The sequence below is a fragment of the Camellia sinensis genome, chromosome 5 (assembly GCF_055761805.1).
Source record: "Camellia sinensis isolate YWXY chromosome 5, ASM5576180v1, whole genome shotgun sequence".
In the NCBI taxonomy this organism is placed as follows: Eukaryota; Viridiplantae; Streptophyta; class Magnoliopsida; order Ericales; family Theaceae; genus Camellia; species Camellia sinensis.
The window spans coordinates 160,987,479-161,000,893 of NC_138965.1; the positions used below are offsets into that span (position 1 = coordinate 160,987,479).

At 33.9% G+C, this 13,415-nt stretch overlaps 1 long non-coding RNA gene and 1 pseudogene across 14 annotated transcripts; one reads left to right on the top strand and one right to left on the bottom strand.

Annotated features, from left to right (window-relative positions):
* Positions 1–1,202: 1,202 nt before the first annotated feature.
* LOC145788920 (G-type lectin S-receptor-like serine/threonine-protein kinase At1g61550) lies at positions 1,203–5,343 on the bottom strand (annotated as a pseudogene). The gene is made up of 8 exons (XR_014331190.1): positions 5,262–5,343; positions 4,012–5,218; positions 3,802–3,912; positions 3,120–3,274; positions 2,700–3,043; positions 2,394–2,642; positions 1,626–1,776; positions 1,203–1,521 (listed from the first exon to the last, which is right to left on the bottom strand). The product of XR_014331190.1 is annotated as a G-type lectin S-receptor-like serine/threonine-protein kinase At1g61550 (transcript).
* Positions 5,344–6,376: 1,033 nt separating this feature from the next.
* LOC145790949 (uncharacterized) lies at positions 6,377–13,176 on the top strand. 13 transcript variants are annotated; one of them, XR_014330398.1, is made up of 6 exons: positions 6,425–6,547; positions 9,740–9,924; positions 10,033–10,101; positions 10,201–10,269; positions 12,786–12,864; positions 13,033–13,176. It is a non-coding gene; the product is annotated as an uncharacterized LOC145790949 (long non-coding RNA). The 13 variants fall into 13 exon arrangements; XR_014330399.1 differs by lacking the exons at positions 12,786–12,864; positions 13,033–13,176 and adding an exon at positions 11,417–12,779 and having other exon boundaries at positions 6,429–6,547; XR_014330394.1 differs by having other exon boundaries at positions 6,443–6,547; positions 12,786–13,176.
* Positions 13,177–13,415: the final 239 nt, after the last annotated feature.

Here is a 13,415-nt window from a genome sequence, read left to right on the forward strand (position 1 = left end):
TTTATTAGATAGTTTTTATATTTTAGTGGGATTGCCAAGTGATGTGGCTTATGACACATCACTTAAGATTTGTTTGGAAGTCCAAAATTAGGGATCAAAAATATTTTTCTTTGAAAATTAAACATCAGTAGTGACTTCCAAAAATCTACAAAATTGCCAAGACCCCAACCCGGCTCTAGAGGTTAAGGATCATGATCGGCCTGTACTTAAGCCTCAAAGACTTAGAATAAGGACTAATTAAAATCAAAATCTCTTTCATTAATTAAACACTAAATATTATACGTGGCAGGGTCGTTATAGAAATGCTCATTCCTTATTCACGTAAAATAAAAATAATGATCAATGGGAGCTTGGACTAGTAGTACAACCAAAGAATGTCCTTTTTTTTTTTAAGGATAATTGGTGAAAAGTCTATACCCATGAGGCAATATGTTGTTTAGCCTAATGTTTGATATTTTTTGGTGATAAGAACATGCTTAATAAAATTATTTGGTGAGAAGAAAAAATTATTTTTTTGAAGAATTTTTTAAATCAATTGTAACCACATTGCTAGACTGATGCTAGACCACCGTTGACCGAAAAGTTCATCATAAAAGTTGCCTAAAAAGTCAATGGCAGTGGCAGATGGTAGCAGGCAGCAACAATGGTGGTGGTGGTGATTATATGGACAGATAGGTAGATAGATGAAAAGATAGAGGACACATGGACAAATAGTGAGATGACAAGTGGACAAATAAGTGAGCTGGCAATGGATAAATAGACAGATTGGTAGGGGTAAAATGATCTTTCAAATTATAATTGTCATTTTGGTCTCAAAAGAATAAAGTTTAGGCCTATTAACTCAAAAAATTTAGAATTGGACATCGAGCTTGAGTACCTCCAAAAAAAAAAAAAATTCCCTAGTGATGTTTGATTTCAATTTTAAATTATCTTTTATTTGATTTTTTCAATTTATTTAGCCCAAGAAAGTAAGACATTCATAAGTTACAATCTGTATTTCTTTTATCTTATTTAAAATCATTAAATAAATATGGCCAAAATATTCCCACCTATGCCTAAGCTTACGAATAGCAAATAACTAACCGAAAAGATCTTTTGTGTTACATAACATTGATATCAAACTTTAATTGCTATATTTGTAGATGTCATTGTACAATAATACCAATATACGTTGATACCAATATACGTTGTGCGAAGTATACATGATTTGTTAATTGGTTACCGTCCTTCAATAATCAATAGAGATGCCTCATTTATGGAACATCTTTTATTACATTGTGACTGAAAATCGGCGTCTGACAAGCTTTGGATAGTAAATGTGGGTTGTTTTAGATGTGGAAGATCCATTTCATTACTCAACATAAGAACCACAATGGACATGGTTGGCCTATCCGCAACATGATCCTGAACACAAAGAAGACCAATACGTACACATCTCAGTACTTCAAACAAGGAACATGAATCAACCACTACCTCATCCACTAAGTCTGATGCCTGGCCTTCATTGTACAATTCCCATGCCTGGAATAGTTCCACATATGTCCATATATGAATTAGTAGAACCACATATAATGGTAGTGACAACAATATTTGAAAGCATGGAAAGGTGACATTAGTGCACTTACATAACCAAGGAGGTTTAAATATTTTTCATGATAATGAAAACTGGAATTCCTCATGCCACTAACCATCTCTAATAACAAAACACCAAAGCTATAGACATCCGACTTCTCTGAGAATAACCCTCCCATTGCATACTCGGGAGACATATATCCACTGCATTTGATTGGAAATTGTTACATTTATGCTTACCCAAAATTATAGTACTTCCAATAAATAAATATAATGTAACTATTCCAAAAAAAATAAAAATTAAAGAAGGAAGGGAAAAAACTTATTTACTGAATCGCTGATACTGCCTGAATATATATATATATATATATATAGAAGCAAATAAGGATTTTATATAAAACAAGATGATCAAACTCTTGTGGTTTGCTTATTTGGGAGTAATGTATAGAATAAGTTCTCCTGGAAATTAAATAATAATAATAATGAATAATTAATTATTAATAACAAGGGCTCTTGCTTTCTATAATGTTGAGATCATGTTTTTCAATCTACTTTGTCTAAAAATGTTGAGATAAGAACACAGTAATAGAGGTAAGAAGGGAAGATAACTAATCGGGGGGAGGCAGAGACGAAAAGAAGTTTAGAAACGAAAGAGCACTCCTATAGTCTCCATCCTAATCCAAGATATATTTTAAGACCATTATACCTTTATTTGTAGTATTTCAAACATCAAATGTTCCATGTCATACATAACTGCATCAGTAGTACAGGTAGTTGGCAAAGGTGAGCAAAATCTATTGTAGGAAAGAAAGGATCCTTACAATGTTCCCATCACCCTGTGAGTGTTTGCCAGTTCTTGTGTCACTCGGAAAGTTCGCGCTAACCCGAAGTCTGAAATTTTTGAATTCATGTCATTGTCCAAGAGAATATTGCTGGCTTTCAAATCTCTATGAATAACCCTTAAACAAGAATCGCGATGGAGATAAAGAAGCCCTCTGGCAATACCCTGAATAATGTGGAAGCATTTAGCCCAATCAAGCTTCACCCTTTTTGTTGTATCTAACGAAAAGCATGACAGTCCAAAAGATGCATTCATCAAAGTCAGTCCTTTCCATACATTGTATCACCAATAAGGATAAGAGAACAAGGCTAAACATAAGTTTTGAACATTTCTTTCCTCGGTGTTAGGCACAGTTATAGGAATAGTATTGAATGACCTATGAACAATATACAGTAATAAAGATGAGACTATAAACCAACCGAAGAGAAAAGTGTCCAAGCTTTTGTTTATCATGTATTCATAAACCAATAGCTTCTCTTCCCCTTCAATGCAGCAACCCAAGAGCCTAACAAGATTCCTATGTTGTAGTTTGGAAATCAATACGATCTCATTCTTGAACTCTTCCACACCTTGTCCTGAATGCCTCGAAAGTCTTTTCACTGCCACTTGATGGCCATCTTCTAACCTTCCCTGTAGACCACAATTTTTATTAGTTAGTACATCGGATATATGTCAGCATAATTCGTTTATTAAAGAATATAATTACCTTATAAACAGGTCCAAATCCTCCTTCCCCAAGTTTGTTTGTTGTGTTGACGTTATCAGTTGCGACTAGTATTTTATCAAAGTCAATAATTGGTAGCTCTGAAGTGTCCATTGAATCAACCATTTTAAAGTCCTTTCTCATGTTTTCTCTCTTTACTGATGTTCAAAAATTGAACCATAGAACAAATTTTTTTTTAGATTTCTCAAATTTGAAATATGTTAAAAATAATCATAGTTGCTTCGCTTGTTGAGCAAAAATGGACCCAATAATTTATGACTTAGCTATAGCCAATGATAAGTGAATTTCCTCGTAGTTGTTTTTTGTTTCTCAGCTTAAAATGTTATAAAAATACCGTTCCTGTTTTTTCTCAAAGTACACTGGCTTTAAAATTATAAATTTTGCAGGTGATTAAACTTGAAGATTCTTTTAATTTATCAGACTATGAAGAGTACAAAATTGTTGTATTGTCTGCAGAAAACACAAATGAATATTTATACCACTTTGAACAGAATAAAGAGCTCATCTAATTTTGATGAAACAGAAATCATTATTTTTCGTTGACAGGAGAGAGAAAATTGATGGCCACATCTTTGTGTTACATGTCCATGACAAGTTAGTTTCAGAAGCAAATAGATATGTCCTTGTTGATTTACTCTGCTTATTAAAAAAATACCCTACTTACCTCTTTGATTTGCTCTCCACCTGTGCATACCATACATGAAGGCACCCAAGAGGACAACCTCAGAAATTGTAGTAAAGCTGATGATGAACTTTTTATTATTCTTATCTTTACCTAAAAAAATAAAATGAAAAAGATAATGAAGAACAAATTTTAAAATAAAAATGATATTGCTAATCCTAAGATATTAAGGCACAAATCAATTAACTTTACCCAGCTCTAAATATGAAAGGCGAAGGAAGAGGTCGTTCCCGGCGGCAAGTGGAAACTGCTGAATATCCATGAGGCCTCCAGACCAAACCATACAATCAATTCCAGTCACATATGCATATGCCACACAAGAACAGTTACTCAAGCACCATTGTTGGCAACCTGAGGAATCGTTGATGCGCAAATGTTCATAATGATCTGGCAGCTTCATACTGCTCAGCTTCCAAAACCCATCATTTTGAGCCTTTCCTGATGATGCTAGCTGCTAGTGTTCTTTTCGCAAACCAGTTCAGTTTTCCTCACACAACCACTTGCCCAATTTCCTTTCCACCACTCCTCAGTTGAACTTGGTACAAACCCTTTCAAGCACTCACAATTTGGAGACTTATTGTTATTGCAAACTGCAAAAGGTCCAGAAACCCCATAAATATCACATCGATGGAGCAGTGCGATCCAAGTAACATATGGATTCTTGCCTTGTTCATTCCCGTACATTGCCTGCAAAGTTCCATCTGGTGTTAAGAAAATAAAGTGGACATTAGAGGTGTTTTCAATGTGCCATGTGATACACACACTTCCCTGCTGATTATCGCGCACGAGGTTGAATCCACTGTCATAGCTGTGGGGCATGTTCAGTACCCCTATAAACTTCAATTCGTCCCATGGACCACTTCTCCAGTATGGCTTGGAACTATTCCAAATGAAAACCTGTGGTGGTGTGTCCAGTGAAAACACGCAAACGAACTTTCCAGGCAATGGGTCATCTTGGGTCAGCCAGGAAGACAGCATGCGTTTCTCTCCTGCTTTGGTGTTCATTCCTAGCATCATGCCCGGTAAAAAAGTGTCACAAGGATCGTTAAGCTCTCCCACAAGGTCAATCCAGAGACACTATCTTTAAGAGTAAGGTTTCCCCTGTCTGAAAGCACTGCAATTGAGTTGTTGGAATGGACAGAAACATTTGTCAACCAGACAGTGTTGTTCATGCCATCAAGGAGTCTCAGATTTCCATCTTTACCAATTGTTAGACGTGAAGAGGCAAAGTCTGTTGCTTTAACTTTAAGTGGATTCTCTCTGTTTGCCACCCATACGACTTTTCGATCATGCATTGGTATGTTCTTGTGCCAAATCCCAACATATTGCTTACTGGAATTGCTTGGAATGAAGAAGCCTAACTCAAAGATTTGGCCAGAGGAGATGAGAGTTTGTCCTACTAAGATTTGTTGTGATTTGAGTTAAAGTATCAGTTGCAGAACAATGTTGTGATGGAATGGTGAAGACAATCAAGAGGACTGGAAATGAAAGAAAAGCACTAGGATTTGTGTATTGGACACCCATTTCTCATGTAAAATATTCTCTGTGGAAATGAAAGAAAAGCACTAAATTACAGCCACAATTGAGTAAATCATTAGCAAACCAACCACTAATTAAACCTTATAAAATTAAAAATGCAACAAAATCAATTTCTAACACAAGCAAATTATTTAAATTCTAAACTTTTAAATAAAATCATAAACTAAAACAATCACATCTTTCAAAATTGTAAACTAAATCATTAAAATCATTCACTACCCAACAATACAATTAAAGTAAAATCATTCAAAATCTTAAACATACCTAAAAATAATTCTTCATTAACTTTTATATTCATCCAAAATGAAATAATAAAATAATAATAACTTATTGTTAAATTTCATCCAATTCAAACTCATTAAATAAAATAAAAACATTTGCAAACTCGCAAACTCCATCACAAATTTAAAAAAAAAAAAAAAAAAAAAAGTCTAAGTGCGGCCGGGTTCTTGCGGGTGCGAGTAAAACCCGCAACCCTCCCGCAACCCACAATAATGTCATATTTCAAACCGCATTTCCGCCCGCATTGTGTCTGCAAAACTGCCCATTTGTATGCGAATTGATTTGAATTGGACGGGTTGTGCAATTCGAATAGCCTTATACTTAACCCTAACTTCACCTCCTCTTAACCCAATATAACTTTATCCCAACAACTAAAGATGTCACTTTAAATTATAAATTTATATCAATATAGATATTTTATTAACACTACAACAAAAAGCATTTTGGCGACGTTTTTTAGCAACCAAATTGAAATTTGTCGCCAATTGTATATTTTTGGCGACAATATACTTGTTGGTCACCAAAAAATAAACTATTGGCGACCAATATCTCAATTGGTCGCTAAAAACGTTTGGCGCCAACTTAATTTTTTGCGCGGGAGCACTAAATATGTTTTCGTGACCAAATTAACATTTAGCGACGAAATTTTTGGTCGCCAATTGTAAATTTTTGGCGACAGAATTAAAATAGTCGCGAAAAGATAAACGATATTTATAGCAACTTAATAATTTTCGTCGCCAATAAATTGAGGGTCAAAACGACGTAGTTTTGAAAATGTTTTTTAATTTTTATTTTTTATGTTCAACAGTTGACTGGCCCTTTTAGGTGAATACACAAGGATTGACCTAATATTCATCTCATTCTCTCACTTCACAACCTCAAGCGGCACAACAGAAGACACGCACAGGTATGTCTTCTCTTCTTCTTCGTCTCTCTCTCCCTCTCCCTCTCCCTCTCCCTCTCCCTCTCTTACAGTCTCCTCTTCCAATTTTTCTTGTTTGTCTTCAATTTGATTCTCTTGTTCGGCATGGAAGAACACAACACAGCACTGATATTGGGACTGATATTCTGATTTTGGGACTATTTTTGGGATCGATATTCTGATATTCCAATCGGGTATGTCTCGATCGAGCAATTCCCATAATAAATCTCAGATTTTCCTCACTTTGAGATCTCTTACGTGCATATACACACTGAATGTATATATATATAAATTATTTAATTCGTGTTTTTGTGTTTTATCGATCTATGGGTTGATTTTGATTGCTCATATCGACATGGGTTTATTGAAAATTTTAATGGGTTTCGTGTGAATGCATTGATTATTGAATTTTCGGTTCTGGGTTTGTTTTGTTTTCCCACTTTTGTTCTGGGATGATTGAATTTCTTTGTTTTGATGCAGTAAATTTGATCAATTTTTATTGATTTTTGGGACTGATATTCTGATTTTAGGACTATTTTTGGGACTGATATTCTGATTTTAGGTCTGATATTCTGATTTTGAATTTTTTTTGGGACTGATATTCTGATTTTGGGACTAATTTTGGGACTGATTTTGGGACTGATATGTGGTGAAGAGCTTCTCCAATAATAATTGTAATCATCTCATGTTTGTTTGTTGTTGTTGTTGTTTTAATTAGTTCAAGCATTAATAAATAAACATATATAACATGTTTTGAGAAGTGTTCAATTTTCTACACTGCCCAAGTTGAAGCCTAGAGCTAAACATCTGGAGTACATTTTTTTTCTTCTATCTTTTAATTGGTTACACTTATTGATTGCATGAAATTTTATCACTTCTAGAAGAAAATTATTTGGTGCAACAGTTCTACAAATTTAGAAGAAGAAAAAAAAATGTGGCTGTTGTTCTGGTCTGTGCTGCAGTTCTACACTTAGAAAAAGAAATAATGTGGCTGCAGTTCTACACTAATTGATTTTTTTTTCCCTGCTCTAAGCAAAAAAAAAAAGAAATAGAACCTTCGAGAATATGTTATGGTTGCCACTAAATTTGTTCCACCTTGGCTTGGTGATTCCATTTACTATTGATCATCATGATAAAGTATTTATTCTATGAAACATCAGTTTCTTGGCATTTGGGAATATCCTGTTTTGCATTTGTTCTTGGGGACTATTTCTGCATGAGATAAGTGTGTTGATCGATCATAAACGTGTTAGCCTGTATGGACAATGACAGTGATCGTTAAAAAGTTTGAAATTTTTATGATGAAAAATTAAATCAAATTAAAGATAATTAGCGTAAAGAAGATATTTAAGCTTATTTTAACATCTGATTCTCTACCATTATTTTGGCTTTGATCAGGTCATGAACACATAACTGAGATTGGCATCTATTATCCCCCCCCCCCAACACACACACACACAGACCATTAGATCAGTTAATATTATTTTATGTAAGAGCAAAATACAAACAATAGGCTATGTTAGATTTATCAGTGACAATTATATGCACCTTTTGGAAGTGATATTGGTTGTTGAACTCAAATGATGAATGTCTAGCTTTCTAATTGTCACATCTGAGTTAGTTGAGCCATAGCTTTGATCTGTACTGAGTTTTTCATATTGGGTTGAGATCACCTAGATGATATGAGGCTAGAAATATATAACTAAGCTCTGTTTCAATTTTTTTTATTTACTTTGTTTGGCAATGGCTTAAATAGCACTGGTTTTTTAGCCAAAAAAGTTGTGCCCGTTTGGGAATTAAGTTTTAAAGATACTAAAAAAGCATTTGCCAAACTCAACCTGAAAGAATAGCCTGAAGAATGAAAGACTTTTTCATATTTTTATAGTTCTACACTTACTGAATTTTTTTTTCTTTCTGCTTTGTGCTGCTACAGTTTTACTCTTATTGATTTTTTTTTTTCTTTTCTGTTCTGTGCTGCTGCAGTGCTGCTGTAGTTCTCCACTTACTGTTTTTTTTTCTGCCCTATGCTGCTGCTATTCTGGCTGTTTTGGGGTTGTTTTTGGGCTGTTTCGGTGTTGTTTTTGCTGCTGTTTTTGGTCTATTTTTGCTGCATTTAGAAGTTTTTTGAAAAAGAACAGAAAAAAGGAAAATGAAATAGAAAAGAATCGGTTTAGTTGATTCATTTTTTCTCCCCATTGAAGTGTTGTTTGTGGATTGATTCTTTTTGTTCTGTGTTCTTTTTTTTTGTTTTTTGTTTTTTTTTTTTCTCCCTTTGGATGGATTTTTTCTCCCCATTCACGTCCATGTTTCAATCTGAATTTTAGAGATCTATTGAACATGCACTGGCTTTTCCTCTTCTTTCTTGGAGTTTGGTCTAATGTCATTTATTTACTTGTTGATAAATTTGTGACCTAGGATATATTAGGATCCATGTATTAGGCTAAATTAACTTATTTTGCCACTGTAGAAATTGGTAACAACTCTCTCTCTCTCTCTCTCTCTCTGTACTTGATATATGAAAATTGTTAATGATATCATCATTTTTTTAATATTATGCTTGTAATCTTCTCTCTCTCTGTGAAAGTGTATATTAATTCAAGTTTAATTGTTTTTCAAAGCTCTAGTTTGTCCTTGACCTCAGCACCTTTAGGTAATTGAGTTGAATTTGAATTTCTTAAATCTTTAACCTCAGCTCGTTTAGGTAATTGAGTTGAATTCGAATTTCTCAAATCTTTGACAAGCTGCACATGATTTATTACTGTTGAATCTACTCCATGCTTGTCATATCCTGCTAAAAACGGGGCCATTAGTAGAGGCATATAACAAAATTAATTAAAAAAAATGTTCACCAGGGCATCACTATCTGCAAATTCCCTGTTTGTAAATGATGAATATGATGGTTTTTGTGAAATCATGTTTTCATTTGACGGAAATTATGTAAAAAAATTAATAAATGTGTTGGGTAACATTAGGTGACTGAAATTGTTGTTGATGGTGATTATTCTGTTATTATTGAGAGAAATGTTTCTCCCCAAAATCCTAGTATCTACATGTTTTGAGTTTGGCTTTGGACTGAGTTTTATTCTTGTTATTAAATCGTACAAATCATGGCTTCCTTTTTCTTTTGTCCTTTGCGGTGGTTTCTTGTTTTATTTCACCATATTGTTGAATGGGTAGGGAACTCTGAGAGATCTGAGCAAGGGAGGGAGGGATCTTTGTTTGGACCAAATAGAACCGGTACGTTTTGTGTGAAGACAACTGTAACACCTTATTATTGGAAGGTCAATTATTTCCCCTTTTGGCAGCCTGATTTAAAATCTTCTTGTGGTTCTATGACTCGTATCTTCTTTTTTCAGTTCATGGTGAGTTGAATTATGACCAAATATTAATTGGTCATTTCCAGACATGATAATAATAATAATGATGGTGGTGATGTTTGATTTACCCAAAGGTTTGTTTGGGATTTGTAGGAAACACCCATGGATATTAAGCCTTCAATCATTGAAGGAGAAAATTTCTACGGAAACCTGGATAATCCTGTATGATAATTTATTTATTTATTTTGGTTCATTACAATGAAATTGTCATCAATGAATAGACAAGGTTGTAGTTTGTTACCTAATCTGTGGTATATGCAAGGAATGCCTGATGATCCTTCCAAGGCTGTAACTGGAGAAACTGGCAGTCCTGTAAATCCAGATGAGGAAGTATGTTCTCGGTTCCAACATTAGCTTTATGATAAATTCCATGACATCATTTTCGTAAAATAAGTATAACGTAGTGTACATATTTATGCTCCATGCAAGCTTTTTAACTACTAATGTTAGTTTTTTGACAAAGTTTGACTTTAACCATTATGGTCCAAATAAGCATTTCTGTATAGTCTGAGCATTTTCCTTTTATTTTCCTGGGATCTGAGTAAATTGCGAGTTGAAGTGAACCTGAGATCCAATTTTCATAGGGGTAAGGTGTAACCAAATCTCAAGAGTGAATTTTTGTCACTGTTTCATCCTAAGAAGCATGGATATTTCTAAGAAAGTAACATGTTGTGTCCGATGCCGACATGGCACGACACTCGGCGAACACTTCTGAATACTTAGATACACATGAAACACATTACAAGTTTAAATGAAATAACTTGAAATTCAATGATAAAACAAAAATAATCTAAATTTGTTTATATTCTTCTCCTTTAGACTTTATTTTGCACGTGTCCTCCATGTGTTGTGTCCGTGTCCGTGTCCGTGTCCATACTTCTTAGGTTTCATCAAATTTCACTTGTTTTTTATTTTTATTATTATTTATTTATTTTTCAGTAAATGGCTTATCTTTTGGTAAAGTAAGCATTTATTACCAAAAAGGAAAAATTGGACAATGGTACACGTACCCTTGGGTACCCAAACCAACCCCAAAGGGCACACATATCTCAAATAAGAGAGAACACAAGCCTAGCCCAATTTAAAATTACATTCCTCGCAGCTCAATAGGCTAGGCCACAAGCATATGGTAAATCAAAGGTATCAAGAAAATACATCCATTAATTTATGACTGTCCAAATGAAGACCAATCTCGCTGGCCCTGCCTCACGGCCACATCAGATCCAAACTACTGGACTGGTTTACAAATATAATGCAAATTCGTTGAACTTAGCAAAATGAGGATAAATGATTTATGTCCTGCTGACATTAGTTTCATTGTCAACAACTCCATTATTGTTCTTTTGACGGTTAAATTATTTAACATTTTGTAACAACATGATCTTGAGTTTATTTGTAGAGAATAGTACTAAAAATAGTTTACCATATGTAATCTCAGATTATGTGGTTTAAATTGTGCCTCCTCCCTGTTATCTAGGATTTGTGTGGAATTGCAGAAGATCATACAAATAGTTTGGCAGTGGGAATTATCAATTCTTCATGCAACCTTTGATCCTTAGTTTCTCAGATTTTCCCCTGTAATGTGAGAACGACACAGCCATGTAACTTAAAACATTGAAAAATATTTCACGTCAACAGTAAATCAAGGGTTAGGAATCACAATAGGTGTACTAGTAATTGTTTGGTTAGAAAAAGAAATATTCATAGGGATACAACAACGTATTGACCTTGAATATGCCGTAGCCCTTCGAAATTCTTCCAGCTCTAGTAGATAGGGCAGTTAAACAAATCAACCTACTCGAGCTCAACTCGTGTTTGGCTTGTTAAAAATTCATTTGAAATCGATTCTTTATGTAAACAAACCAAGGTTGAACACAATTTCAGGCTCGTTAAGTTTTCAAGCCAAGCTTGAACAAAAACAACCAAACCGGCCCAATTTTGAGTAGGTAAGACTTCAAGATCAAGACTCAAGGATGGCTGAGGCAGTTAGAACTAATTAACCTAGACAAGGTGACAACGGCACCACTGGTTCTCTCCCTCACATTTGATTACGAGCCACACAATGGTCACAACCCTTCTTCATGGTTGAACTTGAATTAATTAAGCTAAAAATGTGGGGGAAGAGGTGGTGTACTGATACATGACACTTCCTTCTGCACAGATCCTTTTCCGAGTCGTTCTTTATTTATTCTTTTTTTTTTCGTGTAGAAAATTCTTTGTTTATTCATTGTTTTGTGCAATCCTGACTCAACTGCCATTCTTTATCAAGATTTTGTGGCTAATGCACTTCCATATACAAATTCTGTTTAACTTTTTATTTTTATTTTTTATGTTTCTATATCATTACTCTATTTCTAATGCACACCATTACTCTTTCACAGCTTGTATACAAAAATATCACTTTTTATTTGAAATGAAACAAGAGCAATAACTAGCTCCTTATACATAGAAATTTAAAGTACTTCAATTAATTCGCAACACAGAACAAAAGAACTAGTAGTACATAGAAAAGAAAACCGGTCTGCAATTCAAAACTGCATATTTTTATTTTTGTTGAAAATATGTTTTGGCGAAGATGAGTAGTTTCTCTCTGGGTGGCAGATGTTTTTTGATGACAGAGCAATTAACATACTCTTCGATCCATTTGTAGAGTCTGGGAATATATGCAAGTCTAACTAGTGAATCATGTGTTACTTTTTGATTTTGGTATGTTGAAATTTTGTAATTCACCGTAGGAAAATTTGCTCTCTATTTGTTCATCTATAATGTGAAACCAATGTTTTTAGACCAAGACCTTTATTATTAACATTTTAACATTATAATTTTTTTTTTCATATGTTTGACAGATTGGTGGCAATGGATGGAATATAGTTCGGGGAGCATCAAAGGATTACATTTTGAATTTTTGGATATATTTTGTCATAGGTTTTTGTTATGAATTTGCAAGCTTGGAAAGTTTTTTGGAATTACATGTTTGAAGTTTTTTTCACATGTTTGACAAATTGGCAATGGATGAAATATAGTTCGGGGAGCATATAGTTCAGGGAGCATCAAAGGATTACATTTTGAATTTTTGGATATATTTTGTCATAGGTTTTTTGTTATGAATTTGCAAGTTTAGAAGGTTTTTGGGCATTACATGTTTCAAGTTTGGGATTGTAAGAGAGTTGTACTTAAATTGGATGTTTTGGATTTGATATGCGGTTTATATTTAATATGGTACTACTTTTGAATTAAGTTTATATTTTGGATGCTTTGCATAAGTGTGTTAATTTGAATTACATTTTGCTTATGTTTATAGGTTTATGAATTATTTATTGAACAGGGAAATTGTTAAAAAAAATTATAAATAATGAATTTTTGGTGACAGGTTTTTTTAGTTGTAAATTTACTTTTGGTGACATTTTATTTATGTTGCTGAAAGTATGTGTCAATTTTTTTAGCGACCCAAAACTTGATTGGTCGCCAAAAGTGTT